At 46.8% G+C, this 26,900-nt stretch overlaps 16 non-coding genes and 2 pseudogenes across 16 annotated transcripts; 13 read left to right on the top strand and 5 right to left on the bottom strand.

The window, feature by feature from the left end:
- The first annotated feature begins 2,717 nt into the window (after window positions 1-2,717).
- On the top strand, window positions 2,718-2,881 carry LOC135015833 (U1 spliceosomal RNA). Its single transcript, XR_010214015.1, has one exon. It is a non-coding gene; the product is annotated as a U1 spliceosomal RNA (small nuclear RNA).
- A 152-nt stretch (window positions 2,882-3,033) lies between these two features.
- LOC135015908 (U1 spliceosomal RNA) lies at window positions 3,034-3,196 on the top strand. The gene has a single exon (XR_010214078.1). It is a non-coding gene; the product is annotated as a U1 spliceosomal RNA (small nuclear RNA).
- A 655-nt stretch (window positions 3,197-3,851) lies between these two features.
- Window positions 3,852-4,015, top strand: LOC135015771 (U1 spliceosomal RNA). Its single transcript, XR_010213956.1, has one exon. It is a non-coding gene; the product is annotated as a U1 spliceosomal RNA (small nuclear RNA).
- A 9,742-nt stretch (window positions 4,016-13,757) lies between these two features.
- Window positions 13,758-13,920, bottom strand: LOC135015939 (U1 spliceosomal RNA). The gene has a single exon (XR_010214105.1). It is a non-coding gene; the product is annotated as a U1 spliceosomal RNA (small nuclear RNA).
- A 152-nt stretch (window positions 13,921-14,072) lies between these two features.
- LOC135015821 (U1 spliceosomal RNA) lies at window positions 14,073-14,236 on the bottom strand. Its single transcript, XR_010214004.1, has one exon. It is a non-coding gene; the product is annotated as a U1 spliceosomal RNA (small nuclear RNA).
- A 675-nt stretch (window positions 14,237-14,911) lies between these two features.
- LOC135015884 (U1 spliceosomal RNA) lies at window positions 14,912-15,074 on the bottom strand. Its single transcript, XR_010214062.1, has one exon. It is a non-coding gene; the product is annotated as a U1 spliceosomal RNA (small nuclear RNA).
- Window positions 15,075-15,226: 152 nt separating this feature from the next.
- On the bottom strand, window positions 15,227-15,390 carry LOC135015773 (U1 spliceosomal RNA). Its single transcript, XR_010213958.1, has one exon. It is a non-coding gene; the product is annotated as a U1 spliceosomal RNA (small nuclear RNA).
- A 593-nt stretch (window positions 15,391-15,983) lies between these two features.
- Window positions 15,984-16,111, bottom strand: LOC135015987 (U1 spliceosomal RNA; annotated as a pseudogene).
- Window positions 16,112-16,255: 144 nt separating this feature from the next.
- LOC135016027 (U5 spliceosomal RNA) lies at window positions 16,256-16,371 on the top strand. The gene has a single exon (XR_010214174.1). It is a non-coding gene; the product is annotated as a U5 spliceosomal RNA (small nuclear RNA).
- A 270-nt stretch (window positions 16,372-16,641) lies between these two features.
- Window positions 16,642-16,757, top strand: LOC135016045 (U5 spliceosomal RNA). Its single transcript, XR_010214191.1, has one exon. It is a non-coding gene; the product is annotated as a U5 spliceosomal RNA (small nuclear RNA).
- A 264-nt stretch (window positions 16,758-17,021) lies between these two features.
- Window positions 17,022-17,137, top strand: LOC135016013 (U5 spliceosomal RNA). Its single transcript, XR_010214161.1, has one exon. It is a non-coding gene; the product is annotated as a U5 spliceosomal RNA (small nuclear RNA).
- Window positions 17,138-17,411: 274 nt separating this feature from the next.
- On the top strand, window positions 17,412-17,527 carry LOC135016017 (U5 spliceosomal RNA). Its single transcript, XR_010214165.1, has one exon. It is a non-coding gene; the product is annotated as a U5 spliceosomal RNA (small nuclear RNA).
- Window positions 17,528-17,802: 275 nt separating this feature from the next.
- Window positions 17,803-17,918, top strand: LOC135016032 (U5 spliceosomal RNA). Its single transcript, XR_010214179.1, has one exon. It is a non-coding gene; the product is annotated as a U5 spliceosomal RNA (small nuclear RNA).
- A 274-nt stretch (window positions 17,919-18,192) lies between these two features.
- On the top strand, window positions 18,193-18,308 carry LOC135016003 (U5 spliceosomal RNA). The gene has a single exon (XR_010214152.1). It is a non-coding gene; the product is annotated as a U5 spliceosomal RNA (small nuclear RNA).
- Window positions 18,309-18,583: 275 nt separating this feature from the next.
- On the top strand, window positions 18,584-18,699 carry LOC135016057 (U5 spliceosomal RNA). The gene has a single exon (XR_010214202.1). It is a non-coding gene; the product is annotated as a U5 spliceosomal RNA (small nuclear RNA).
- A 6,743-nt stretch (window positions 18,700-25,442) lies between these two features.
- On the top strand, window positions 25,443-25,606 carry LOC135016007 (U1 spliceosomal RNA). The gene has a single exon (XR_010214155.1). It is a non-coding gene; the product is annotated as a U1 spliceosomal RNA (small nuclear RNA).
- A 152-nt stretch (window positions 25,607-25,758) lies between these two features.
- LOC135015898 (U1 spliceosomal RNA) lies at window positions 25,759-25,900 on the top strand (annotated as a pseudogene).
- Window positions 25,901-26,592: 692 nt separating this feature from the next.
- Window positions 26,593-26,756, top strand: LOC135015960 (U1 spliceosomal RNA). The gene has a single exon (XR_010214123.1). It is a non-coding gene; the product is annotated as a U1 spliceosomal RNA (small nuclear RNA).
- The last annotated feature ends 144 nt before the right edge of the window (window positions 26,757-26,900 follow it).

Here is a 26,900-nt window from a genome sequence, read left to right as displayed (position 1 = left end):
CTGAAGGACCTGCCAACGATTACGGACATGTCGTCTACTGTCACTGCATATGATTCTCTCACCATTGAAAGAATGGTGGAGGATTATATGAGTGACCGCATCCAAGTAGGCACGTCAGACAGTCCGTACGTATACTGGCAGGAAAAAGAGGCAATTTGGAGGCCCTTGCACAAACTGGCTTTATTCTACCTAAGTTGCCCTCCCACAAGTGTGTACTCCGAAAGAGTGTTTAGTGCCGCCGCTCACCTTGTCAGCAATCGGCGTACGAGGTTACTTCCAGAAAATGTGGAGAAGATGATGTTCATTAAAATGAATTATAATCAATTGCTCCGTGGAGACATTGACCAGCAGCAATTGCCTCCACAAAGTATACAGGGAGCTGAGATGGTGGATTCCAGTGGGGACGAATTGATAATCTGTGAGGAGGGGGATGTACACGGTGATGAATCGGAGGATGATGATGAGGTGGACATCTTGCCTCTATAGAGCCAGTTTGTGCAAGGAGAGATTTATTGCTTCTTTTTTGGTGGGGGTCCAAACCAACCCGTCATTTCAGTCACAGTCGTGTGGCAGACCCTGTCACTGAAATGATGGGTTGGTTAAAGTGTGCATGTCCTGTTTATACAACATAAGGGTGGGTGGGAGGGCCCAAGGCAATTCCACCTTGCACCTCTTTTTTCTTTTATTTTTCTTTGCGTCATGTGCTGTTTGGGGAGTGTTTTTTGGAAGGGCCATCCTGCGTGACACTGCAGTGCCACTCCTAGATGGGCCAGGTGTTTGTGTCGGCCACTTGGGTCGCTGAGCTTAGTCACACAGCTACCTCATTGCGCCTCTTTTTTTCTTTGCGTCATGTGCTGTTTGGGGAGTGTTTTTTGGAAGGGCCATCCTGCGTGACACTGCAGTGACACTCCTAGATGGGCCAGGTGTTTGTGTCGTCCACTTGGGTCGCTGAGCTTAGTCACACAGCTACCTCATTGCGCCACTTTTTTTCTTTGCGTCATGTGCTGTTTGGGGAGTGTTTTTTGGAAGGGCCATCCTGCGTGACACTGCAGTGCCACTCCTAGATGGGCCAGGTGTTTGTGTCGGCCACTTGGGTCGCTGAGCTTAGTCACACAGCTACCTCATTGCGCCTCTTTTTTTCTTTGCGTCATGTGCTGTTTGGGGAGTGTTTTTGGAAGGGCCATCCTGCGTGACACTGCAGTGCCACTCCTAGATGGGCCAGGTGTTTGTGTCGGCCACTTGGGTCGCTGAGCTTAGTCACACAGCTACCTCATTGCGCCTCTTTTTTTCTTTGCGTCATGTGCTGTTTGGGGAGTGTTTTTTGGAAGGGCCATCCTGCGTGACACTGCAGTGCCACTCCTAGATGGGCCAGGTGTTTGTGTCGGCCACTTGGGTCGCTGAGCTTAGTCACACAGCTACCTCATTGCGCCTCTTTTTTTCTTTGCGTCATGTGCTGTTTGGGGAGTGTTTTTTGGAAGGGCCATCATGCGTGACACTGCAGTGCCACTCCTAGATGGGCCAGGTGTTTGTGTCGGCCACTTGGGTCACTGAGCTTAGTCATCCAGCGACCTCGGTGCAAATTTTAGGACTAAAAATAATATTGTGAGGTGTGAGGTGTTAAGAATAGACTGAAAATTAGTGGAAATTATGGTTATTGAGGTTAATAATACTTTGGGATCAAAATGACTCCCAAATTCTATGATTTAAGCTGTTTTTTAGGGTTTTTTGAAAAAAACACCCGAATCCAAAACACACCCGAATCCGACAAAAAAAATTCGGTGAGGTTTAGCCAAAATGCGTTCGAACCCAAAACACGGCCGCGGAACCGAACCCAAAACCAAAACACAAAACCCGAAAAATTTCCGGTGCACATCTCTAGTGGCCATGCCATGTCACTGTGCAGGAGCCAGCACCGCTCACACACTAGTCCCCGGTGCAGCCCCCAACCCCCGGGACACCCGGAGCAACAAAATGTAGATTCAGGCCACCAGGCCACGCCCCTACCTATGAAACCATGCCTCCTTTTTACCATTGCGCTGCTTATCTGCGCGCACTGCATTACAATCTCCCTCGCCACCTCTCTGGGTGTCACCAGTGATAGTGACACCTCTGCCATGCTTGTAGCAGCTGGTCCTAAGATCTACACCTCAAGCCCTGAGTGTTTGCCCTTGTGACTTGTTGATCATCATAGCAAAGCAGATGCTTACAGAAAACTGCAGGGGCTTAGATTGAAAATAAAAAAAATTGATGGGTATAAGGTAGAGAGGAGAACCGAATTCCCCACGAACCCCACGAACTCCTCCTCCGAGGCAGGCTCGGTTGTTCCCGCCTGACTCGGAAAACCTGAACAAGGGAAAATGTCATCATCCCGCTGTCGGATTCTCGCGAGATTCGGATTTCATATAAAGAGTGCAAGCATTCCTGGGGGAAGGCCTGCAGCAGATGGATTTGCATATGGTGATGTCATCCAAGCAGTGGGTCAAAGTTGGCTTCAGAAACAAACAGGAATGCTTGCACTAGTTGTTGCATTTGGTTTGTTGTTTGGGGGTGCTTCAGTATTAGGCAGCCTTCTGCCCTCCCATGTTCATCTGAAAATATGTGTTCTCCCTGCAGTTGTTGTCCCCAGATGAGAGTTCCCTTGTGCTGCCTCAGTTGAATCTCCTTTACTTGACAGAGATGTGCCTGAGCAGCGGCCCTCCCCAGCCCTATCCCAAATCATACTTATTTTGCATATGAGATACCATGGTCATGAAGATTATTCTCCCAGGGTGAGGTTCATTCATTGCATTCTGGGTATGCTGACCCCTGTGATTTCCCCAAATGTGGGTAACTCGACTGCATTATTTGTGGTAGTGGGGGACTGTGTTTGTGTTTTCCTCTGGTCAGCTCTGGTAAAAGTCAGATTTCTTTGTTTCAGATCTTCCTCTAGCCTTGTTCTTCTTTCGAGAGTTCCCTTGTGCTGCCTCAGTTGGATCTCCTTCACTTGACAGGGGGGTGCCCGAGCAGCGACCCTCCCCAGCTCAAGCCCAACTCCTACTTACCTGCCAGGTGAGATACTATGATCATGAAGGTGCTTCTTCCAGGGCAAGGCTCACCCATTGCACTCTGGGTGTGCTGCCCCTGCGATTTCCCCAAATGTGGGAAACTTGACTGCATAATTTGTGTTTCCCCTGGTCGGCTCTCGTATAATTCAGATCTCTTTGTCTCAGGTCTCTCTCCAGCCTAGTTTGCTGTCTGTTTCCACTTCTTTTTTCTTGAGCCCCTCCCTTTTATACCCTTGTGCACTATCCTGACTTCTCCTCCTGTCTGCTTACTTTGTGCCTTCCAATGCACAATGCAAACTACACACCCTTTTACTTGCCTTACAGAGCAGCTCTGGAGCTGTTACAGTGCCAAGCTGCTGTAAGAAATCAGCTTGAATGCTTCAGGGGCTGGGGCATTGTCAACATGAGCCCCACACCGAAGGAGGGTGGGGGTGTTTAATGCGAACTAAGGGTCATCCAAGCGCCGCAAAAGGCCGCCATGCCCTGCATACCCCTTTTCTCTTTTCATATGCAGATGAGGGATCCAGCCAACTTTGGCCCACTGCTTGGATGACATCACCGTATGCAAATCCGTCTTCTGCAGAACTTCCCCCAGGAATGCTTGTACTAGTTGTTGCATTTGGTTTGTTGTTTGGGGGTGCTTCAGTATTAGGCAGCCTTCTGCCCTCCCATGTTCATCTGAAAATATGTGTTCTCCCTGCAGTTGTTGTCCCCAGATGAGAGTTCCCTTGTGCTGCCTCAGTTGAATCTCCTTTACTTGACAGAGATGTGCCTGAGCAGCGGCCCTCCCCAGCCCTATCCCAAATCATACTTATTTTGCATAGGCGATACCATGGTCATGAAGATTGTTCTCCCAGGGTGAGGTTCATTCATTGCATTCTGGGTATGCTGACCCCTGTGATTTCCCCAAATGTGGGAAACTCGACTGCATTATTTGTGGTAGTGGGGGACTGTGTTTGTGCTTTCCTCTGGTCAGCTCTGGTAAAAGTCAGATTTCTTTGTCTCAGATCTTCCTCTAGCCTTGTTCTTCTTTCGAGAGTTCCCTTGTGCTGCCTCAGTTGGATCTCCTTCAGTTGACAGGGGGTGCCCGAGCAGCAATCCTCCACAGCTCTGGCCCAACTCCTACTTACCTGCCAGGTGAGATACTATGATCTTCACTGTTAGGGCAATCAGGATGTGGAATTCCCTGCCAGGGAAGGTGGTAATGGCGGACTCTGTAATTGGATTTAAAAAAGGAATGGATACATTTCTGAATGAAAAAGCTATCCAAGGTTATAATACTTAAAATATCAACATGGTTAATCCGGGGGTAACATGAGTTGTAGTAGCTAACTAGTCATAAAACATTATTCAGCAAGTATGTAGAATCATCACAACTTAAAACAGGTTGAACACGATGGGCAATTTGCCTCTATTCAACCTCAAAAACTATGTTACTATATGTTACTATATTACTATGTTACTGTAGTATACAGAACACCACAATGCAATGAGCAGTGATAGTGAGCACTGATGAGGATACTAGAACTGACACTGAGCAGCAAGATGCAGCACTGGACTATTAGTAATGTACTGTAGTATGCTGAGCACAACAATGCAGCACAAGACAATGAGCAGTGATACTGAGCACTGATGAGGATACTACTGAGAACTGACACTGAGCAGGAGAGACACACTACTAGTATTACTGAGCAGCAATAAGTATCCACTGATACTGAGCACTGATATTGAGATTTCCACTGAGAGAACATAGCCACGTCCTCTCCGCTCTCTCTTCAATGCACGAGTAAAAATGGCGGCAACGCGCAGCTCTTTATATGGAATCCGAATCTCGCGAGAATCCGACAGCGGGATGATGACATTTTCCCTTGTTCAGGTTTTCCGAGTCAGGCGGGAACAACCGAGCCTGCCTCGGAGGAGGAGTTCGTGGGGTTCGTGGGGAATTCGGTTCTCGGAGAACCGAACCCGCTCCTCTCTACCTTATACCCATCAATTTTTTTTATTTTCAATCTAAGCCCCTGCAGTTTTCTGTAAGCATCTGCTTTGCTATGATGATCAACAAGTCACAAGGGCAAACACTCAGGGCTTGAGGTGTAGATCTTAGGACCAGCTGCTACAAGCATGGCAGAGGTGTCACTATCACTGGTGACACCCAGAGAGGTGGCGAGGGAGATTGTAATGCAGTGCGCGCAGATAAGCAGCGCAATGGTAAAAAGGAGGCATGGTTTCATAGGTAGGGGCGTGGCCTGGTGGCCTGAATCTACATTTTGTTGCTCCGGGTGTCCCGGGGGTTGGGGGCTGCACCGGGGACTAGTGTGTGAGCGGTGCTGGCTCCTGCACAGTGACATGGCATGGCCACTAGAGATGTGCACCGGAAATTTTTCGGGTTTTGTGTTTTGGTTTTGGGTTCGGTTCCGCGGCCGTGTTTTGGGTTCGAACGCATTTTGGCTAAACCTCACCGAATTTTTTTTGTCGGATTCGGGTGTGTTTTGGATTCGGGTGTTTTTTTCAAAAAACCCTAAAAAACAGCTTAAATCATAGAATTTGGGAGTCATTTTGATCCCAAAGTATTATTAACCTCAATAACCATAATTTCCACTAATTTTCAGTCTATTCTTAACACCTCACACCTCACAATATTATTTTTAGTCCTAAAATTTGCACCGAGGTCGCTGGATGACTAAGCTCAGTGACCCAAGTGGCCGACACAAACACCTGGCCCATCTAGGAGTGGCACTGCAGTGTCACGCATGATGGCCCTTCCAAAAAACACTCCCCAAACAGCACATGACGCAAAGAAAAAAAGAGGCGCAATGAGGTAGCTGTGTGACTAAGCTCAGCGACCCAAGTGGCCGACACAAACACCTGGCCCATCTAGGAGTGGCACTGCAGTGTCACGCAGGATGGCCCTTCCAAAAAACACTCCCCAAACAGCACATGACGCAAAGAAAAAAAGAGGCGCAATGAGGTAGCTGTGTGACTAAGCTCAGCGACCCAAGTGGCCGACACAAACACCTGGCCCATCTAGGAGTGGCACTGCATTGTCACGCAGGATGGCCCTTCCAGAAACACTCCCCAAACAGCACATGACGCAAAGAAAAAAAGAGGCGCAATGAGGTAGCTGTGTGACTAAGCTCAGCGACCCAAGTGGCCGACACAAACACCTGGCCCATCTAGGAGTGGCACTGCAGTGTCACGCAGGATGGCCCTTCCAAAAAACACTCCCCAAACAGCACATGACGCAAAGAAAAAAAGTGGCGCAATGAGGTAGCTGTGTGACTAAGCTCAGCGACCCAAGTGGACGACACAAACACCTGGCCCATCTAGGAGTGTCACTGCAGTGTCACGCAGGATGGCCCTTCCAAAAAACACTCCCCAAACAGCACATGACGCAAAGAAAAAAAGAGGCGCAATGAGGTAGCTGTGTGACTAAGCTCAGCGACCCAAGTGGCCGACACAAACACCTGGCCCATCTAGGAGTGGCACTGCAGTGTCACGCAGGATGGCCCTTCCAAAAAACACTCCCCAAACAGCACATGACGCAAAGAAAAATAAAAGAAAAAAGAGGTGCAAGGTGGAATTGCCTTGGGCCCTCCCACCCACCCTTATGTTGTATAAACAGGACATGCACACTTTAACCAACCCATCATTTCAGTGACAGGGTCTGCCACACGACTGTGACTGAAATGACGGGTTGGTTTGGACCCCCACCAAAAAAGAAGCAATAAATCTCTCCTTGCACAAACTGGCTCTATAGAGGCAAGATGTCCACCTCATCATCATCCTCCGATTCATCACCGTGTACATCCCCCTCCTCACAGATTATCAATTCGTCCCCACTGGAATCCACCATCTCAGCTCCCTGTATACTTTGTGGAGGCAATTGCTGCTGGTCAATGTCTCCACGGAGCAATTGATTATAATTCATTTTAATGAACATCATCTTCTCCACATTTTCTGGAAGTAACCTCGTACGCCGATTGCTGACAAGGTGAGCGGCGGCACTAAACACTCTTTCGGAGTACACACTTGTGGGAGGGCAACTTAGGTAGAATAAAGCCAGTTTGTGCAAGGGCCTCCAAATTGCCTCTTTTTCCTGCCAGTATACGTACGGACTGTCTGACGTGCCTACTTGGATGCGGTCACTCATATAATCCTCCACCATTCTTTCAATGGTGAGAGAATCATATGCAGTGACAGTAGACGACATGTCCGTAATCGTTGGCAGGTCCTTCAGTCCGGACCAGATGTCAGCATCAGCAGTCGCTCCAGACTGCCCTGCATCACCGCCAGCGGGTGGGCTCGGAATTCTGAGCCTTTTCCTCGCACCCCCAATTGCGGGAGACTGTGAAGGAGGAGCTGTTGACCGATCAAGTTCCGCTTGACTTGATAATTTTCTCACCAGCAGGTCTTTGAACCCCTGCAGACTTGTGTCTGCCGGAAAGAGAGATACAACGTAGGTTTTAAATCTAGGATCGAGCACGGTGGCCAAAATGTAGTGCTCTGATTTCAACAGATTGACCACCCGTGAATCCTGGTTAAGCGAATGAAGGGCTCCATCCACAAGTCCCACATGCCTAGCGGAATCGCTCTGTCTTAGCTCCTCCTTCAATGTCTCCAGCTTCTTCTGCAAAAGCCTGATGATGGGAATGACCTGACTCAGGCTGGCAGTGTCTGAACTGACTTCACGTGTGGCAAGTTCAAAGGTTGCAGAACCTTGCACAACGTTGAAATCATTCTCCACTGCGCTTGAGACAGGTGCATTCCACCTCCTATATCGTGGTCAGATGTATAGGCTTGAATGGCCTTTTGCTGCTCCTCCATCCTCTGAAGCATATAGAGGGTTGAATTCCACCTCGTTTCCACTTCTTGCTTCAGATGATGGCAGGGCAGGTTCAGGCGTTTTTGGTGTTGCTCCAGTCTTCTGTACGTGGTGCCTGTACGCCGAAAGTGTCCCGCAAATCTTGTGGCCACCGACAGCATCTCTTGCACGCCCCTGTCGTTTTTTAAATAATTCTGCACCACCAAATTCAAGGTATGTGCAAAACATGGGACGTGCTGGAATTTGCCCAGATATAATGCACGCACAATATTGCTGGCGTTGTCCGATGCCACAAATCCACAGGAGAGTCCAATTGGGGTAAGCCATTCTGTGATGATCTTCCTCAGTTGCCGTAAGAGGTTTTCATCTGTGTGCGTATTCTGGAAAGCGGTGATACAAAGCGTAGCCTGCCTAGGAAAGAGTTGGCGTTTGCGAGATGCTGCTACTGGTGCCGCCGCTGCTGTTCTTGCGGCGGGAGTCAATACATCTACCCAGTGGGCTGTCACAGTCATATAGTCCTGAGTCTGCCCTGCTCCACTTGTCCACATGTCCGTGGTTAAGTGGACATTGGGTACAACTGCATTTTTTAGGACACTGGTGAGTCTTTTTCTGAGGTCTGTGTACATTTTCGGTATCGCCTGCCTAGAGAAATGGAACCTATATAGTATTTGGTACCGGGGACACAGTACCTCAATCAAGTCTATAGTTGGCTCTGAAGTAATGATGGATACCGGAACCACGTTTCTCACTGCCCAGGATGCCAAGGCCTCAGTTATCCGCTTTGCAGCAGGATGACTGCTGTGATATTTCATCTTCCTCGCAAAGGACTGTTGGACAGTCAATTGCTTGGTGGAAGTAGTAAAAGTGGTCTTACGACTTCCCCTCTGGGATGACCATCGACTCCCAGCAGCAACAACAGCAGCGCCAGCAGCAGTAGGCGTTACACTCAAGGATGCATCGGAGGAATCCCAGGCAGGAGAGAACTCGTCAGAATTGCCAGTGACATGGCCTGCAGGACTATTGGCATTCCTGGGGAAGGAGGAAATTGACACTGAGGGAGTTGGTGGGGTGGTTTGCGTGAGCTTGGTTACAAGAGGAAGGGATTTACTGGTCAGTGGACTGCTTCCGCTGTCGCCCAAAGTTTTTGAACTTGTCACTGACTTATGATGAATGCGCTGCAGGTGACGTATAAGGGAGGATGTTCCGAGGTGGTTAACGTCCTTACCCCTACTTATTACAGCTTGACAAAGGCAACACACGGCTTGACACCTGTTGTCCGCATTTCTGTTGAAATACTTCCACACCGAAGAGCTGATTTTTTTGGTATTTTCACCAGGCATGTCAATGGCCATATTCCTCCCACGGACAACAGGTGTCTCGCCGGGTGCCTGACTTAAACAAACCACCTCACCATCAGAATCCTCCTTGTCAATTTCCTCCCCAGCGCCAGCAACACCCATATTCTCCTCATCCTGGTGTACTTCAACACTGACATCTTCAATCTGACTATCAGGAACTGGACTGCGGGTGCTCCTTCCAGCACTTGCAGGGGGCGTGCAAATGGTGGAAGGTGCATGCTCTTCACGTCCAGTGTTGGGAAGGTCAGGCATCGCAACCGACACAATTGGACTCTCCTTGTGGATTTGTGATTTTGAAGAACGCACAGTTCTTTGCTGTGCTTTTGCCAGCTTAAGTCTTTTCATTTTTCTAGCGAGAGGCTGAGTGCTTCCATCCTCATGTGAAGCTGAACCACTAGCCATGAAGATAGGCCAGGGCCTCAGCCGTTCCTTGCCACTCCGTGTGGTAAATGGCATATTGGCAAGTTTACGCTTCTCCTCCGACGATTTTTATTTAGATTTTTGAGTCATTTTTTTACTGATCTTTTGTGTTTTGGATTTTACATGCTCTGTACTATGACATTGGGCATCGGCCTTGGCAGACGACGTTGATGGAATTTCATCGTCTCGGCCATGACTAGTGGCAGCAGCTTCAGCACGAGGTGGAAGTGGATCTTGATCTTTCCCTATTTTTGGAACCTCAACATTTTTGTTCTCCATATTTTAATAGGCACAACTAAAAGGCACCTCAGGTAAACAATGGAGATGGATGGATACTAGTATACTTATGGATGACGAGTGACTGACGACACAGAGGTAGCTACAGCCGTGGACTACCGTACTGCGTCTGCTAGTATAGAGATGATAATTAATGATATAAAAAAATATATATATATAACTACTGTAGGTATATATAATATAATGACGGACCTGGTGGACACTGTCAGCAGACTGCTAAACTACTAGTATGAAGAAGATAGAAAAAAACTTCCACCACAGGTAGGTAGGTATACAATTATGGACGAGCACTGACGACACAGAGATAGCCACAGCCGTGGCCTACCATACTGCGTCTGCTAGTATAGAGATGATAATTAATGATATAAAAAAAAATATATATAACTACTGTAGGTATATATAATATAATGACGGACCTGGTGGACACTGTCAGCAGACTGCTAAACTACTAGTATGAAGAAGATAGAAAAAAAAACCCACCACAGTTAGGTATACAATTATGGACGAGTGACGACACAGAGGTAGGTACAGCCGTGGACTACCGTACTGCGTCTGCTAGTATAGATAATATACTAAATATATTACTACTGTAGGTATATAATATAATGACGGACCTGGTGGACACTGTCAGCAGACTCCTAAACTACTAGTATGAAGAAGATAGAAAAAAAAAACCCACCACAGGTAGGTATACAATTATGGACGAGCACTGACGACACAGAGGTAGGTACAGCCGTGGACTACCGTACTGCATCTGCTAGTATAGATAATATAATAAATATATTACTACTGTAGGTATATAATATAATGACGGACCTGGTGGACACTGTCAGCAGACTGCTAAACTACTAGTATGAAGAAGATAAAAAAAAAAACCCACCACAGGTAGGTAGGTATACAATTATGGACGAGCACTGACGACACAGAGATAGCCACAGCCGTGGACTACCGTACTGCGTCTGCTAGTATAGATAATATAATAAATATATTACTACTGTAGGTATATAATATAATGATGGACCTGGTGGACACTGTCAGTAGACTCCTAAACTACTAGTATGAAGAAGATAGAAAAAAAAAACCCACCACAGGTAGGTAGGTATACAATTATGGACGAGCACTGACGACACAGAGATAGCCACAGCCGTGGACTACCGTACTGCGTCTGCTAATATAGAGATGATAAAGATGAAAAAAAAAATATAACACTACTGCAGGTAAATATTTATATAATATATGTATGACAGACCTGCTGGACACTGTCAGCAGAATGCATTTATAGAATAAAAAAAAAACACCACAGGAGTGTTTAACTTTTTCAGGCAGACAATATACTGGTGGTCACACTGGCAGCAAAAGTGTGCACTGTACTCCTGCTATAACTGCTCCCCAGTCTCCCCCACAATTAAGCTGTGTGAGCAGTGAGCACTCAGCACAGTCAGATATACATAGATGATATATCATGCAGCACACTGAGGCTGAGCACAGATATGGTATGTGTATCGTTTTTTTTCAGGCAGAGAACGGATTATAAATAATAAAACTGGTGGTCACTATCAGCAAAACTCTGCACTACTGAGTACTCCTGACAAGTTCAACTGCTCCCCAAATTAGTAGTAAATCAAATGTCACTCGTCTCTATCTTCTAATCTAAACGGAGAGGACGCCAGCCACGTCCTCTCCCTATCAATCTCAATGCACGTGTGAAAATGGCGGCGACGCGCGGCTCCTTATATAGAATCCAAGTCTCGTGAGAATCCGACAGCGGGATGATGACGTTCGGGCGCGCTCGGGTTAACCGAGCAAGGCGAGAGGATCCGAGTCTGCTCGGACCCGAGCAAAAAAGGGTGAAGTTCGGGCGGGTTCGGATTCCGAGGAACCGAACCCGCTCATCTCTTATGGCCACCCAGCATGACGCCTCCCTTCTTGACCATGCTGTAATTGCAGTCGCACTGCAGTTCAGCGTGATCATAAAAAATGGTGTAGCCTCCTGCTGGTGCAGACTGTATGTGCGCGCAGGAAGCCGCCACCATTTTTGTGATCACAGCGGCTGAATGTGATGTCATACAGCTGCTGTGACCACGCCCCCTGTGTCTCCTCCATTGCAGACCCCATTTTGAAGCCTTGCCCCCGCACCGCTCCATCCCTGACTTGGAAATGGAGTGTTGCTGACCCCCCTCTCCCCCCCTGCCCCGATTGACAGGCAGAGGCGATCGCATTCTCTGCGGGGTGCCGCAGAAAATGCAGGCACATGCGTATGCTCTTAGCAATTTTTGCAGTTGGATCACTTATTGTGATTGCAATCCAACCTGAATCAGGCCCTATTACCTATCACAATGCGCTGCGGGCAGTACAAAATTGGTTTAATATAGGAGAAAAACCCCCAGACCTGTGCTCCTTAACTGTACCTGGTGGCTAGTGGAGCGGCTGCCCAGTAATCAGTGTCCACGCCAGTGCGCACACGGTCCACCCCCTACGGCCACGCTCCCCTTCATCAGCGGCCTCGTGATCCGGAAGGGCGGTGTGTGTGTGACTGACCTTAGGAAGAAACCGGAGCCTCCGCTGCAGTGACCCAGCAACCAGGGCACGGGAGTATACAGCGCCGCTGGGAGTGATGAAGCTGCAGTAAAGATGTCTATTAGACCTAGCCTGCTGCAGCCCTTGTAGATTCTCATAAAACAAGTTCTTCTTTTCTTGTCAAAATGAATAGCTAAGAATTGGCTTCCTGAGGCAGGCCCCTGTTAAGTGGCCTGCTACTGAAGGCACCAACTACAAACTGAGCTCCCTGTTCATGGAAGCGGGGTTATAGAGGAGGATGCGCTGAGCATCTTGGGAACAGTCAAAAGCTTTGAGTCGGTTGGTGCCTCAGATCAAGATCCTACTCTACACCCCAATGTGAATCCTTGTGGAGTCCTGTGTACCCCACAGAAGAAATTAATGTGTCACACCCATTGGCAGCAACCTTAGAATAGCTGCTGATGGGCACAATTGAGAAAGGAAGGGGGGGGGACATTTGAATCCAGCACATAGATGCAATTCAAATATGTAATTTGTACCTTCCTATTTTAAAATATAATGGATGAACTTCACCCTGTGAGAACAATCTTCATGATCAAGAGATCTCATATGCAAAATAAGTATGAGTTGGGATAGGGCTGGGGAGGGTGGCTGCTCGGGCAGCCCCTCCCCCATCAAGTTAAGGAGATTCAACTGAGGAAGCACAAGGGAACTCTCGTCTGGGGACAACAACTGCAGGGAGACCACATCTTTTCAGATGAACATGGGAGGGCGGAAGGCTGCCTAATACTGAAGCACCATCAAATATCAAACCATATGCAACAACTAGTACAAGCATTCCTGGGGGAAGGTCTGCAGCAGACGGATTTGCATACGGTGATGTCATCCAAGCAGTGGGCCAAAGTTGGCTGGAACCCTCATCTGCATATGAAAAGAGAAAAGGGGCATGCAGGGCATGGCGGCCTTTTGCGGTGCTTGGATGACCCCTAGTTCGCATTAAACACCCCCACCCTCCTTTGGTGTGGGGCTCATGTTGGCTATGCCCCAGCCCCTGAAGCATTCAAGCTGATTTCTTGCAGCAGCTGGGCACTGTAACAGCTCCAGAGCTGCTCTGTAAGGCAACTAAAAGGGTGTGGGCCCTGCAGCACTACCTGTAGTTCGCATTGTGCGTTGGAAGGCACAAAGTAAGCAGACGGGAGAAGTCAGGATAGTGCGCAAGGGCATAGAAGGGAGTGGCTCCAGAAAAGAGAAGTGGAAACAGACAGCAAACTAGGCTGGAGAGAGACCTGAGACAAAGAGATCTGAATTATACGAGAGCCGACCAGGGGAAACACAAATTATGCAATCAAGTTTCCCACATTTGGGGAAATCACAGGAGCAGCACACCCAGAGTGCAATGGGTGAGCCTTGCCCTGGGAGAAGCACCTTCATGATCATAGTATCTCACCTGGCAGGTAAGTAGGAGTTGGGCTAGAGCTGGGGAGGGTCACTGCTCGGGCACCCCCCTGTCAAGTGAAGGAGATCCAACTGAGGCAGCACAAGGGAACTCTCGAAAGAAGAACAAGGCTAGAGGAATATATGAGACAAAGAAATCTGACTTTTACCAGAGCTGACCAGAGGAAAACACAAACACAGTCCCCCACTACCACAAAAAATGCAGGCGAGTTTCCCACATTTGGGGAAATCACAGGGGTCAGCATACCCAGAATGCAATGAATGAACCTCACCCTGGGTGAACAATCTTCATGACCATGGTGTCTCCTATGCAAAATAAGTATGATTTGGGATAGGGCTGGGAGGGCCGCTGCTCAGGCACATCTCTGTCAAGTAAAGGAGATTCAACTGAGGCAGCACAAGGGAACTCTCATCTGGGGACAACAACTGCAGGGAGAACACATATTTTCAGATGAACATGGGAGGGCAGAAGGCTGCCTAATACTGAAGCACCCCCAAACAACAAACCAAATGCAACAACTAGTGCAAGCATTCCTGGGGCAAGGCCTGCAGCAGATGGATTTGCATATGGTGATGTCATCCAAGCAGTGGGTCAAAGTTGGCTTCAACCCTCATCTGCATATGAAAAGAGAAAAGGGGCGTGCAGGGCATGGCGGCCTTTTGCGGTGCTTGGATTACCCCTAGTTCGCATTAAACACCCCCACCCACCTTTGGTGTGGGGCTCATGTTGGCCATGCCCCATCCCCTGAAGCATTCAAGCTGATTTCTTGCAGCAGCTGGGCACTGTAACAGCTCCAGAGCTGCTCTTTAAGGCAAGTAAAAGATTGTGTGGGCCCTGCAGCACTACCTGTAGTTTGCATTGTGCATTGGAAGGCACAAAGTAAGCAGACGGGAGGAGAAGTCAGGATAGTGCACAAGGGTATAGAAGGGAGGGGCTCAAGATAAAAGAAGTGGAAACAGACAGCAAACTAGGCTGGAGAAAGACCTGAGACAAAGAGATCTGAATTATACGAGAGCCGACCAGAGGAAACACAAATTATGCAGTCAAGTGTCCCACATTTGGGGAAATCGTAGGAGCAGCACACCCAGAGTGCAATGGGTGAGCCTTGCCCTGGGAGAAGCACCTTCCTGATCATAGTATCTCACCTGGCAGGTAAGTAGGAGTTGGGCTAGAGCTGGGGAGGGTCGCTGCTCGGGCACCCCCCTGTCAAGTGAAGGAGATCCACCTGAGGCAGCACAAGGGAACTCTCGAAAGAAGAACAAGGCTAGAGGAAAATCTGAGACAAAGAAATCTGAGTTTTAACAGAGCTGACCAGAGGAAAGCACAAACACAGTCCCCCACTACCACAAATAATGCAGTCGAGTTTCCCACATTTGGGTAAATCACAGGGGTCAGCATACCCAAAATGCAATGAATGAACCTCACCCTGGGAGAACAATCTTCATGACCATGGTATCTCCTATGCAAAATAAGTATGATTTGGGATAGGGCTGGGGAGGGCCGCTGCTCATGCACATCTCTGTCAAGTAAAGGAGATTCAACTGAGGCAGCACAAGGGAACTCTCATCTGGGGACAACAACTGCAGGGAGAACACATATTTTCAGATGAACATGGGAGGGCAGAAGGCTGCCTAATACTGAAGCACCCCCAAACAACAAACCAAATGCAACAACTAGTGCAAGCATTCCTGGGGGAAGTTCTGCAGAAGACGGATTTGCATACGGTGATGTCATCCAAGCAGTGGGCCAAAGTTGGCTGGAACCCTCATCTGCATATGAAAAGAGAAAAGGGGTATGCAGGGCATGGCGGCCTTTTGCGGCGCTTGGATGACCCTTAGTTCGCATTAAACACCCCCACCCTCCTTCGGTGTGGGGCTCATGTTGGCCATGCCCCATCCCCTGAAGCATTCAAGCTGATTTCTTGCAGCAGCTTGGCACTGTATCAGCTCCAGAGCTGCTCTGTAAGGCAAGTAAAAGGGTGTGGGCCCTGCAGCACTACCTGTAGTTTGCATTGTGCATTGGAAGGCACAAAGTAAGCAGACAGGAGGAGAAGTCAGGATAGTGCACAAGGGTATAAAAGCGAGTTTCCCACATTTGGGAAAATCACAGGGGTCAGCATACCCAGAATGCAATGAATGAACCTCACCCTGGGAGAACAATCTTCATGACCATGGTATCTCCTATGCAAAATAAGTATGATTTGGGATAGGGCTGGGGAGGGCCGCTGCTCAGGCACATCTCTGTCAAGTAAAGGAGATTCAACTGAGGCAGCACAAGGGAACTCTCATCTGGGGACAACAACTGCAGGGAGAACACATATTTTCAGATAAAAATCTTGGTCATGCTCTGGTTTCTCTTCAGAACGAACAAATCTTTCGCCTTTTATTAAAGATTTCCGTGGAGAGGAGCAAAACCGAGTTTTATCTCAATTTTTGCATGCCCCATCTTTTTGGGGTTTCTTTTATCGGTTTAAAGATAGAATGAGTGTGCTTTAATGTAAGCTCATTTGCATAGAAATGACAGTAAATGTTTGTTTCTTTTCAAACAGAACTTTCTTGACCATGCTACTTGCTTGAAAGATCTGGGAGCACATGGAATACAGTACAAACCATGCTTAAAGCAAGGAGAAGCCAGGTGAGAAATCTGCTTACTTTCAAGTTGGGCGCTCACTTTGATCTGAATGAGGACTGCTGGCACAGCATTTAGGCGACAGGTGGAATCTTGGTCATGCTCTGGTTTCTCTTCAGAACGAACAAATCTTTCGCCTTTTATTAAAGATTTCTGTGGAGAGGAGCAAAACTGAGTTTTATCTCAATTTTTGCATGCCCCATATTATTGGGGTTTCTTTTATCAGTTTCTTGTTAGCTTTAATGTAAGTTTATTTGCATAACAATGACTATAAATGTCTGTTTCTTTTCAAGCAGAACTTTCTTGACCATTCTAATTGCTTGAAAGATCTGGGAGCACATGGAAAAGAGTACAAACCATGCTTATAGCAAGGGGAAGCCTGGTGAGAAATCTGCTTTCTTTCTTTCAAATTGGGTGCTCACTTTGCGCTGAATGAGGACTGCTGGCATGGCACTCAGGCGACAGGTGGAATCTTAGTCATACTCTGGTTTCTCTTCAAAACGAACAGATCTTTCGCCTTTTACTAAAGATTTCCGTGGAGAGGAGCAAAACTGAGTTTTATCTCAATTTTTGCATGCTCCGTCTTATTGGGGTTTCTTTTATCGGTTTAAAGATAGAACGAGTGTGCTTTAATGTAAGCTCATTTGCATAGAAATGACAGTAAATGTTTGTTTCTTTTCAAACAGAACTTTCTTGACTATACTAAATGCTTGAAAGATCTGGGAGCACATGGAAAAGAGTACAAACCATGTTTATAGCAAGGGGAAGCCTGGTGAGAAATCTGCTTTCTTTCTTTCAAATTGGGTGCTCACTTTGAGCTGAATGAGGACTGCTGGCATGGCACTCAGGCGACAGGTGGAATCTTGGTCATGTTCTGGTTTCTCTTCAGAACGAACAAATCTTTCGCCTTTTACTAAAGATTTCCGTGGAGAGGAGCAAAACTGAGTTTTATCTCAATTTTTGCATGCCCCATCTTATTGGGATTTTATTTTATCGGTTTAAAGATAGAACGAGTGTGCTTTAATGTAAGCTCATTTGCATAGAAATGACAGTAAATGTTTGTTTCTTTTCAAACAGAACTTTCTTGACCACACTAATTGCTTGAAAGATCTGGGAGCACATGGAAAAGAGTACAAACCATGTTTATAGCAAGGGGAAGCCTGGTGAGAAATCTGCTTTCTTTCTTTCAAATTGGGTGCTCACTTTGAGCTGAATGAGGATTGCTGGCATGGCACTCAGGCGACAGGTGGAATCTTGGTCATGCTCTGGTTTCTCTTCAAAACGAACAGATCTTTCGCCTTTTACTAAAGATTTCCGTGGAGAGGAGCAAAACTGAGTTTTATCTCAATTTTTGCATGCTCCGTCTTATTGGGGTTTCTTTTATCGGTTTAAAGATAGAACGAGTGTGCTTTAATGTAAGCTCATTTGCATAGAAATGACAGTAAATGTTTGTTTCTTTTCAAACAGAACTTTCTTGACTATACTAATTGCTTGAAAGATCTGGGAGCACATGGAAAAGAGTACAAACCATGTTTATAGCAAGGGGAAGCCTGGTGAGAAATCTGCTTTCTTTCTTTCAAATTGGGTGCTCACTTTGAGCTGAATGAGGACTGCTGGCATGGCACTCAGGCGACAGGTGGAATCTTGGTCATGTTCTGGTTTCTCTTCAGAACGAACAAATCTTTCGCCTTTTACTAAAGATTTCCGTGGAGAGGAGCAAAACTGAGTTTTATCTCAATTTTTGCATGCCCCATCTTATTGGGGTTTTATTTTATCGGTTTAAAGATAGAACGAGTGTGCTTTAATGTAAGCTCATTTGCATAGAAATGACAGTAAATGTTTGTTTCTTTTCAAACAGAACTTTCTTGACCACACTAATTGCTTGAAAGATCTGGGAGCACATGGAAAAGAGTACAAACCATGTTTATAGCAAGGGGAAGCCTGGTGAGAAATCTGCTTTCTTTCATTCAAATTGGGTGCTCACTTTCAGCTGAATGAGAACTGCTGGCATGGCACTCAGGCGACAGGTGGAATCTTGGTCATGCTCTGGTTTCTCTTCAGAACTAACAAATATTTCGCCTTTTATTAAAGATTTCCGTGGAGAGGAGCAAAACTGAGTTTTATCTCAATTTTTGCATGCCCCATATTATTGGGGTTTCTTTTATCAGTTTAAAGACAGAACGAGTGTGCTTTCTTGTTAGCTTTAATGTAAGTTTATTTGCATAACAATGACAGTAAATGTTGTTTCTTTTCAAACAGAACTTTCTTGACCATGCTACTTGCTTAAAGGTCTGGGAGCACATGGAAAACAGTACAAACCATGCAGTATCACAAGAGCCTTTATTTGATCTTTCATGAAGATAGAGCAGAATTGAGGACACGTCAACAATTTCTGCCGAAGGTGGTTCATCTTTCCACATGGTGCCTTTGGCCACTGACACCTTCGTTGAGTCAAAGTCTCTGGCTGTGGTCAGAACTTTGAAAATGTATGTCACCAGAACGGTTCAGATTAGGAAAACAGAGGCTCTGTTTGTCCTGTATGCTCCCAACAGGATTTGGTGTCCTGCTTCCATGCAGACCATTATGCGCTGGATCTGTGGTAAGATTCAGCATGCTCGTTCCACGGCAGGATTGCCGTTACTGAAGTAGGTGAAGACCCATTCTACTAGAAAGGTGGGTTCATCCTTGGCAGCTGGTCGGGGAGTCTCGGCATTGCAACTTTGCCGAGCAGCTATTTAGTAAACACTTTTGCTAAGTTTTACAAGTTTGATACCTTGGCTGATGATAACCTCAAGTTGGGTCATTCGGTGCTGCAGAGTCGTACGCACTCTCCCACCCGTTCAAGAGCTTTGGTATAACCCCATGGTTCTTAATGTGACCCCAGCATCCTCTAGGTCGTATGAGAAAATAGGATTTTAATACCTACCGGTAAATCCTTTTCTCTTAGTCTGTAGAGGATGCTGGGCACCCGTCCCAGTCCATACTGTGTCTGCAGTTATTACTTGTGGTTATACACATGTTGTGTTATGGTTCTGGTCAGCTTTTTGCTGCAATTGTTCATGCCGTTGGCTTGTGTTCTGTTGAATGCCACGTTCTGCGGCATGTTTAAGGTGTGAGCTGGTAAGATGCTCACCTTAGTTTAACAATAAATCCTTTCCTCGAAATGTCCGTCTCCCTGGGCACAGTTCCTATAACTGGAGTCTGGAGGAGGGGCATAGAGGGAGGAGCCAGTTCACACCCTTTGAAAGTCTTAAAGTGCCCATGTCTCTTGCGGATCCCGTCTATACCCCATGGTTCTTAATGTGACCCCAGCATCCTCTACGGACTAAGAGAAAAGAATGCCCTTGCGCACTATCCTGACTTCTCCTCCCGTCTGCTTACTTTGTGCCTTCCAACGCACAATGCGAACTACAGGTGGTGCTGCAGGGCCCACACCCTTTTACTTGCCTTACAGAACAGCTCTGGAGCTGTTACAGTGCCCAGCTGCTGCAAGAAATCAGCTTGAATGCTTCAGGGGATGGGGCATGGCCAACATGAGCCCCACACCAAAGGAGGGTGGGGGTGTTTAATGTGAACTAGGTGTCATCCAAGCACTGCAAAAGGCCGCCATGCCCTGCATGCCCCTTTTCTCTTTTCATATGCAGATGAGGGTTCCAGTCAACTTTGGCCCACTGCTTGGATAACATCACCGTATGCAAATCTGTCTGCTGCAGACCTTCCCCCAGGAATGCTTGTACTAGTTGTTGCATATGGTGCTTCAGTATTAGGCAGCCTTCCGCCCTCCCATGTTCATCTGAAAAGATGTGGTCTCCCTGCAGTTGTTGTCCCCAGACGAGAGTTCCCTTGTGCTTCCTCAGTTGAATCTCCTTAACTTGACGGGGGAGGTGCTGCCCGAGCAGCCCTCCCCAGCCCTATCCCAACTCATATTTATTTTGCATATGAGATCTCTTGATCATGAAGATTGTTCTCACAGGGTGAGGTTCATCCATTATATTTTAAAATAGGAAGGTACGAATTACATATTTGAATTGCATCTATGTGCTGGATTCAAATGTCCCCCCCCCCTTCCTTTCTCAATTGTGCCCGTCAGCAGCTATTCTAAGGTTGCTGCCAATGGGTGTGACACATTAATTTCTTCTGTGGGGTACACTGGACTCCACAAGGATTCACATTGGGGTGTAGAGTAGGATCTTGATCTGAGGCACCAACCGGCTCAAAGCTTTTGACTGTTCCCAAGAAGCTCAGTGCATTCTCCTCTATAACCCCGCTTCCATGAACAGGGAGCTCAGTTTGTAGTTGGTGCCTTCAGTAGCAGGCCAATTAACAGGGGCCTGCCTCAGGCAGCCTATTCTTAGCTATTAATTTTGACAAGAAAAGAAGAACTTGTTTTATGAGAATCTACAAGGGCTGCAGCAGGCTAGGTCTAATAGACATCTTTACTGCAGCTTCATCACTCCCAGCGGCGCTGTATACTCCCGTGCCCTGGTTGCTGGGTCACTGCAGCGGAGGCTCCGGTTTCATCCTAAGGTCAGTCACACACACACCACCCTTCCGGATCACGAGGCCGCTGCTGAAGGGGAGCGAGGCCGTAGGGGGTGGGCCGTGTGCGCTCTGCGGTGGACACTGATTACTGGGCAGCCGCTCCACTAGCCACCAGGTACAGTTAAGGAGCACAGGTCTGGGAGTTTTTCTCCTATATTAACCCAATTTTGTACTGCCCGCAGCGCATTGTGATAGGTAATAGGGCCTGATTCAGGTTGGATTGCAATCACAATAAGCGATCCAACTGCAAAAATTGCTAAGAGCATACGCATGTGCCTGCATTTTCTGCGGCACCCCGCAGAGAATGTGATCGCCTCTGCCTGTCAATCGGGGCGGGGAAGGGGGGGAGAGGTGGGTCAGCAACACTCCATTTCCAAGTCAGGGATGGAGCGGTGCGGGGGCAAGGCTTCAAAATGGGGTCTGCAACGGAGGAGACACAGGGGGCGTGGTCACAGCGACTGTATGACATCACATTCAGCCGCTGTGATCACAAAAATGGTGGCGGCTTCCTGCGCGCACATACAGTCTGCACCAGCAGGAGCCTACACCATTTTTTATGATCACGCTGAACTGCAGTGCGACTGCAATTACAGCATGGTCAAGAAGGGAGGCGTCATGCTGGGTGGCCATGCCCTGTCACTTTGCAGGAGCCAGCACCGCTCACACACTAGTCCCCGGGTGCAGCCCCCAACCCCCGGGACACCCGGAGCAACAAAATGTAGATTCAGGCCACCAGGCCACGCCCCTACCTATGAAACCATGCCTCCTTTTTACCATTGCACTGCTTATCTGCGCGCACTGCATTACAATCTCCCTCGCCACCTCTCTGGGTGTCACCAGTGATAGTGACACCTCTGCCATGCTTGTAGCAGCTGGTCCTAAGATCTACGCCTCAAACCCTGAGTGTTTGCCCTTGTGACTTGTTGATCATCATAGCGAAGCAGATGCTTACAGAAAACTGCAGGGGCTTAGATTGAAAATAAAAAAATTGATAGGGTATAAGGTAGAGAGGAGCGGGTTCGGTTCTCCGAGAACCGAATTCCCCACGAACTCCACGTGGTTTACACTGGTCCGAGGCAGGCTCGGTTGTTCCCGCCTGACTCGGAAAACCTGAACAAGGGAAAATGTCATCATCCCGCTGTCGGATTCTCGCGAGATTCGGATTCCATATAAAGAGCTGCGCGTTGCTGCCATTTTTACTCGTGCATTGAAGAGAGAGCGGAGAGGACGTGGCTATGTTCTCTCAGTGGAAATCTCAATATCAGTGCTCAGTATCAGTGGTTACTTATTGCTGCTCAGTAATACTAGTAGTGTGTCTCTCCTGCTCAGTGTCAGTTCTCAGTAGTATCCTCATCAGTGCTCAGTATCACTGTTCATTGTCTTGTGCTGCATTGTGTTGCTCAGCATAATACAGTACATTACTAATAGTCCAGTGCTGCATCTTGCTGCTCAGTGTCAGTTCTAGTATCCTCATCAGTGCTCACTATCACTGCTCATTGCATTGTGGTGTTCTGTATACTACAATAACATAGTAATATAGTAACATAGTTTTTGAGGTTGAATAGAGGCAAATTGCCCATCGTGTTCAACCTGTTTTAAGTTGTGATGATTCTACATACTTGCTGAATAATGTTTTATGACTAGTTAGCTACTATAACTCATGTTACCCCCGGATTAACCATGTTGATATTTTAAGTATTATAACCTTGGATAGCTTTTTCATTCAGAAATGTATCCATTCCTTTTTTAAATCCAATTACAGAGTCCGCCATTACCACCTTCCCTGGCAGGGAATTCCACATCCTGATTGCCCTAACAGTGAAGAAACCTTTCCTCCATTGCGTTCTGAACTTTCCTCCAGTCGCAGCGAGTGACCACGTGTTCTTTTAATAAATAATTCCTCTGATAACTCTTTGTTATGTATCTTTACATATTTGAAGATATTAATAATATCTCCTCTTAGGCACCTCTTTTCTAGTGTATAAATATTCAGCCTAGTAAGTCTTTCCTTATAGTCCAGTACTTTAAGGCCTTTAATCAATTTAGTCTTCAGGATCTCTGACACTTCCATGAGCAGCAGAGTAGTGCAATGGAAGCATGCTGGGCCCATAACCCAGAGGTCGATTGATCGAAACTATCCTCTGCTATGTGAATTTTTTTTTTTATAATTAAAGTAATCAAAAACTGGGATTGATATTTTGGCACTTTTATTTTTACTTAAAGTACAATAACTTTTATCATTTTAATTTGTTTTAATAGTATATTGACAGCATTGTTTTCTTTAAAAAATCCACTTAATTTTCTTTACCCTATTACTGAAATGGTAATTGACAAAAACAAACTACATTGTCACCAGAAGAGCAATGCAAAATGTACAAGTGATATATGAAAATCATCTTCCATCTTGAATTTCAATGATGCATTGGGACAACAATTTGTGAGAAACATCTTCACCCATAAAGAAAGATTTTCTTAATTCCTTACCTGTGTGCTGATTAGATATCACCTTGTTTTCACATTAAACAGACTTCCCCATGAGGAAGCAGCAAGGATGCAGTGACGTTTCCTGGTGTCAACCTGTATTATTTCAGTAGACATTGAAATGAGGATGCATCTTTGATGCCTTTCCAATGAAGCAAGTTTAATTCAGTAATAGGTGAAAAACCATTCCTACAAAGGTGTTAATCAGAGACTTGGCTTTGTGGACACTTTTCAGAGAGCAAATTTGTTAGCATAAACATAAAATCAGAAAATGAAGAGCTGTTTAATCACTCAATTGGACTTTTCTGCCAGCATAATTTTTTTTCTCTGCAACTCACTGCTAAATTGTGCTTCCTAGCTGTTTTTTTATAAAATCACTTAATCAAATCTAACTCTGATTACATCAGAGAAGGCCAGGTACCCTACACCATAAGGGGGGTTTTTGAAATTTTGACTTGTCTACTTAAAGATCACCAAAATCTGATTACAAGGTCAATTACATCCCTGGGTGGGATTGAACCACCAACCTTTTGGTTAATAGCCAAACATGCTAACCGATTGCGCCACAGAGACACCTTGCGAAAGTCAATACTGACAAAGGCTAATAAGCATTCATCTAGAACGTTTCCTAGAAAAACTTTAAAAAGTCAATAATCTGGAGAATTTTTGTAAGAAACACATTGGTACTTTCCCATGATGAGTGAGTGCTTCAGGATTTCTTGCACTTACATGGGCTATTAACCAAAAGGTTGGTGGTTCAATCCCACCCAGGGATGTAATTGACCTTGTCATCAGATTTTGGTGATCTTTAAGTAGACAAGTCAAAATTTCAAACCCCCTCTTATGGTGTAGGGTACCTGGCCTTCTCTGACGTAATCAGAGTTAGATTTAATTAAGTGATTTTATAAAAAACAGCTAGGAAGCACAATTTAGCAGTGGGTTGCAGAGAAAAAAATAACATTTTAAACCTACCGGTAATTTTTTTTTCTCGTAGTCCGTAGAGGATGATGGGGACTCCGTAAGGACCATGGGGGATAGACGGGCTCCGCAGCAGACATGGGCACTTTAAGAAAGACTTTAGATCTGGGTGTGCACTGGCTCCTCCCTCTATGCCCCTCCTCCATACCTCAGTTAGAGAAACTGTGCCCAGAGGAGACGGACAGTACGAGGAAAGGATTTTTGTTAATCCAAGGTCAAGATTCATACCAGCCACACCAATCACACCGTATAACTTGTGATATACTACCCAGTTAACAGTATGAAAACAACATAGCATCAGTCCAAGACCGATGAAAACTAACATATAACCCTTATGTAAGCAATAACTATATACAAGTCTTGCAGAAGTAGACCGCACTTGGGACGGGCACCCAGCATCCTCTACGGACTACGAGAAAAAGATTTACCGGTAGGTTTAAAATCTTATTTTCTCTTACGTCCTAGAGGATGCTGGGGACTCCGTAAGGACCATGGGGATTATACCAAAGCTCCCAAACGGGCAGGAGAGTGCGGATGACTTTGCAGCACCGATTGAGCAAACAGGAGGTCCTCCTCAGCCAGGGTATCAAACTTATAGAACTTTGCAAAGGTGTTTGAACCAACTTTGACCCACTGCTTGGATGACATCACCATATGCAAATCCATCTGCGGCAGGCCTTCCCCCAGGAATGCTTGCACTAGTTGTTGCATTTGGTTTGTTGTTTGGGGGTGCTTCAGTATTAGGCAGCCTTCTGCCCTCCCATGTTCATCTGAAAATATGTGTTCTCCCTGCAGTTGTTGTCCCCAGATGAGAGTTCCCTTGTGCTGCCTCAGTTGAATCTCCTTTACTTGACAGAGATGTGCCTGAGCAGCGGCCCTCCCCAGCCCTATCCCAAATCATACTTATTTTGCATAGGAGATACCATGGTCATGAAGATTGTTCTCCCAGGGTTAGGTTAATTCATTGCATTCTGGGTATGCTGACCCCTGTGATTTCCCCAAATGTGGGAAACTCAACTGCATTATTTGTGGTAGTGGGGGACTGTGTTTGTGCTTTCCTCTGGTCAGCTCTGGTAAAAGTCAGATTTCTTTGTCTCAGATCTTCCTCTAGCCTTGTTCTTCTTTCGAGAGTTCCCTTGTGCTGCCTCAGTTGGATCTCCTTCACTTGACAGGGGGGTGCCCGAGCAGCGACCCTCCCCAGCTCTAGCCCAACTCCTACTTACCTGCCAGGTGAGATACTATGATCATGAAGATGCTTCTCCCAGGGCAAGGCTCACCCATTGCACTCTGGGTGTGCTGCCCCTGCGATTTCCCCAAATGTGGGAAACTTGACTGCATAATTTGTGTTTCCCCTGGTCGGCTCTCATATAATTCAGATCTCTTTGTCTCAGGTCTCTCTCCAGCCTAGTTTGCTGTCTGTTTCCACTTCTTTTTTCTTGAGCCCCTCCCTTCTATACCCTTGTGCACTATCCTGACTTCTCCCGTCTGCTTACTTTGTGCCTTCCAACGCACAATACAAACTACAGGTAGTGCTGCAGGGCCCACACCCTTTTACTTGCTTTACAGAGCAGCTCTGGAGCTGTTACAGTGCCCAGCTGCTGCAAGAAATCAGCTTGAATGCTTCAGGGGCTGGGGCATAGCCAACATGAGCCCCACACCGAAGGAGGGTGGAGGTGTTTAATGCGAACTAGGGGTCATCCAAGCGCCGCAAAAGGCCGCCATGCCCTGCACACCCCTTTATTCTTTTCATATGCAGACGAGGGTTGAAGCCAACTTTGACCCACTGCTTGGATGACATCACCATATTCAAATCCATCTGCTGCAGGCCTTCCCCCAGGAATGCTTGCACTAGTTGTTGCATTTGGTTTGTTGTTTGGGGGTGCTTCAGTATTAGGCAGCCTTCTGCCCTCCCATGTTCATCTGAAAATATGTGTTCTCCCTGCAGTTGTTGTCCCCAGATGAGAGTTCCCTTGTGCTGCCTCAGTTGAATCTCCTTTACTTGACAGAGATGTGCCTGAGCAGCGGCCCTCCCCAGCCCTATCCCAAATCATACTTATTTTGCATAGGAGATACCATGGTCATGAAGATTGTTCTCCCAGGGTTAGGTTCATTCATTGCATTCTGGGTATGCTGACCCCTGTGATTTCCCCAAATGTGGGAAACTCAACTGCATTATTTGTGGTAGTGGGGGACTGTGTTTGTGCTTTCCTCTGGTCAGCTCTGGTAAAAGTCAGATTTCTTTGTCTCAGATCTTCCTCTAGCCTTGTTCTTCTTTCGAGAGTTCCCTTGTGCTGCCTCAGTTGGATCTCCTTCACTTGACAGGGGGGTGCCCGAGCAGCGACCCTCCCCAGCTCTAG

The sequence above is a fragment of the Pseudophryne corroboree genome, unplaced genomic scaffold (assembly GCF_028390025.1).
Source record: "Pseudophryne corroboree isolate aPseCor3 unplaced genomic scaffold, aPseCor3.hap2 scaffold_298, whole genome shotgun sequence".
NCBI classification, from domain to species: Eukaryota; Metazoa; Chordata; class Amphibia; order Anura; family Myobatrachidae; genus Pseudophryne; species Pseudophryne corroboree.
The sequence above is the reverse complement of the archived record's forward strand: the minus strand, read 5'-3'. Positions and strand labels throughout refer to the sequence as shown.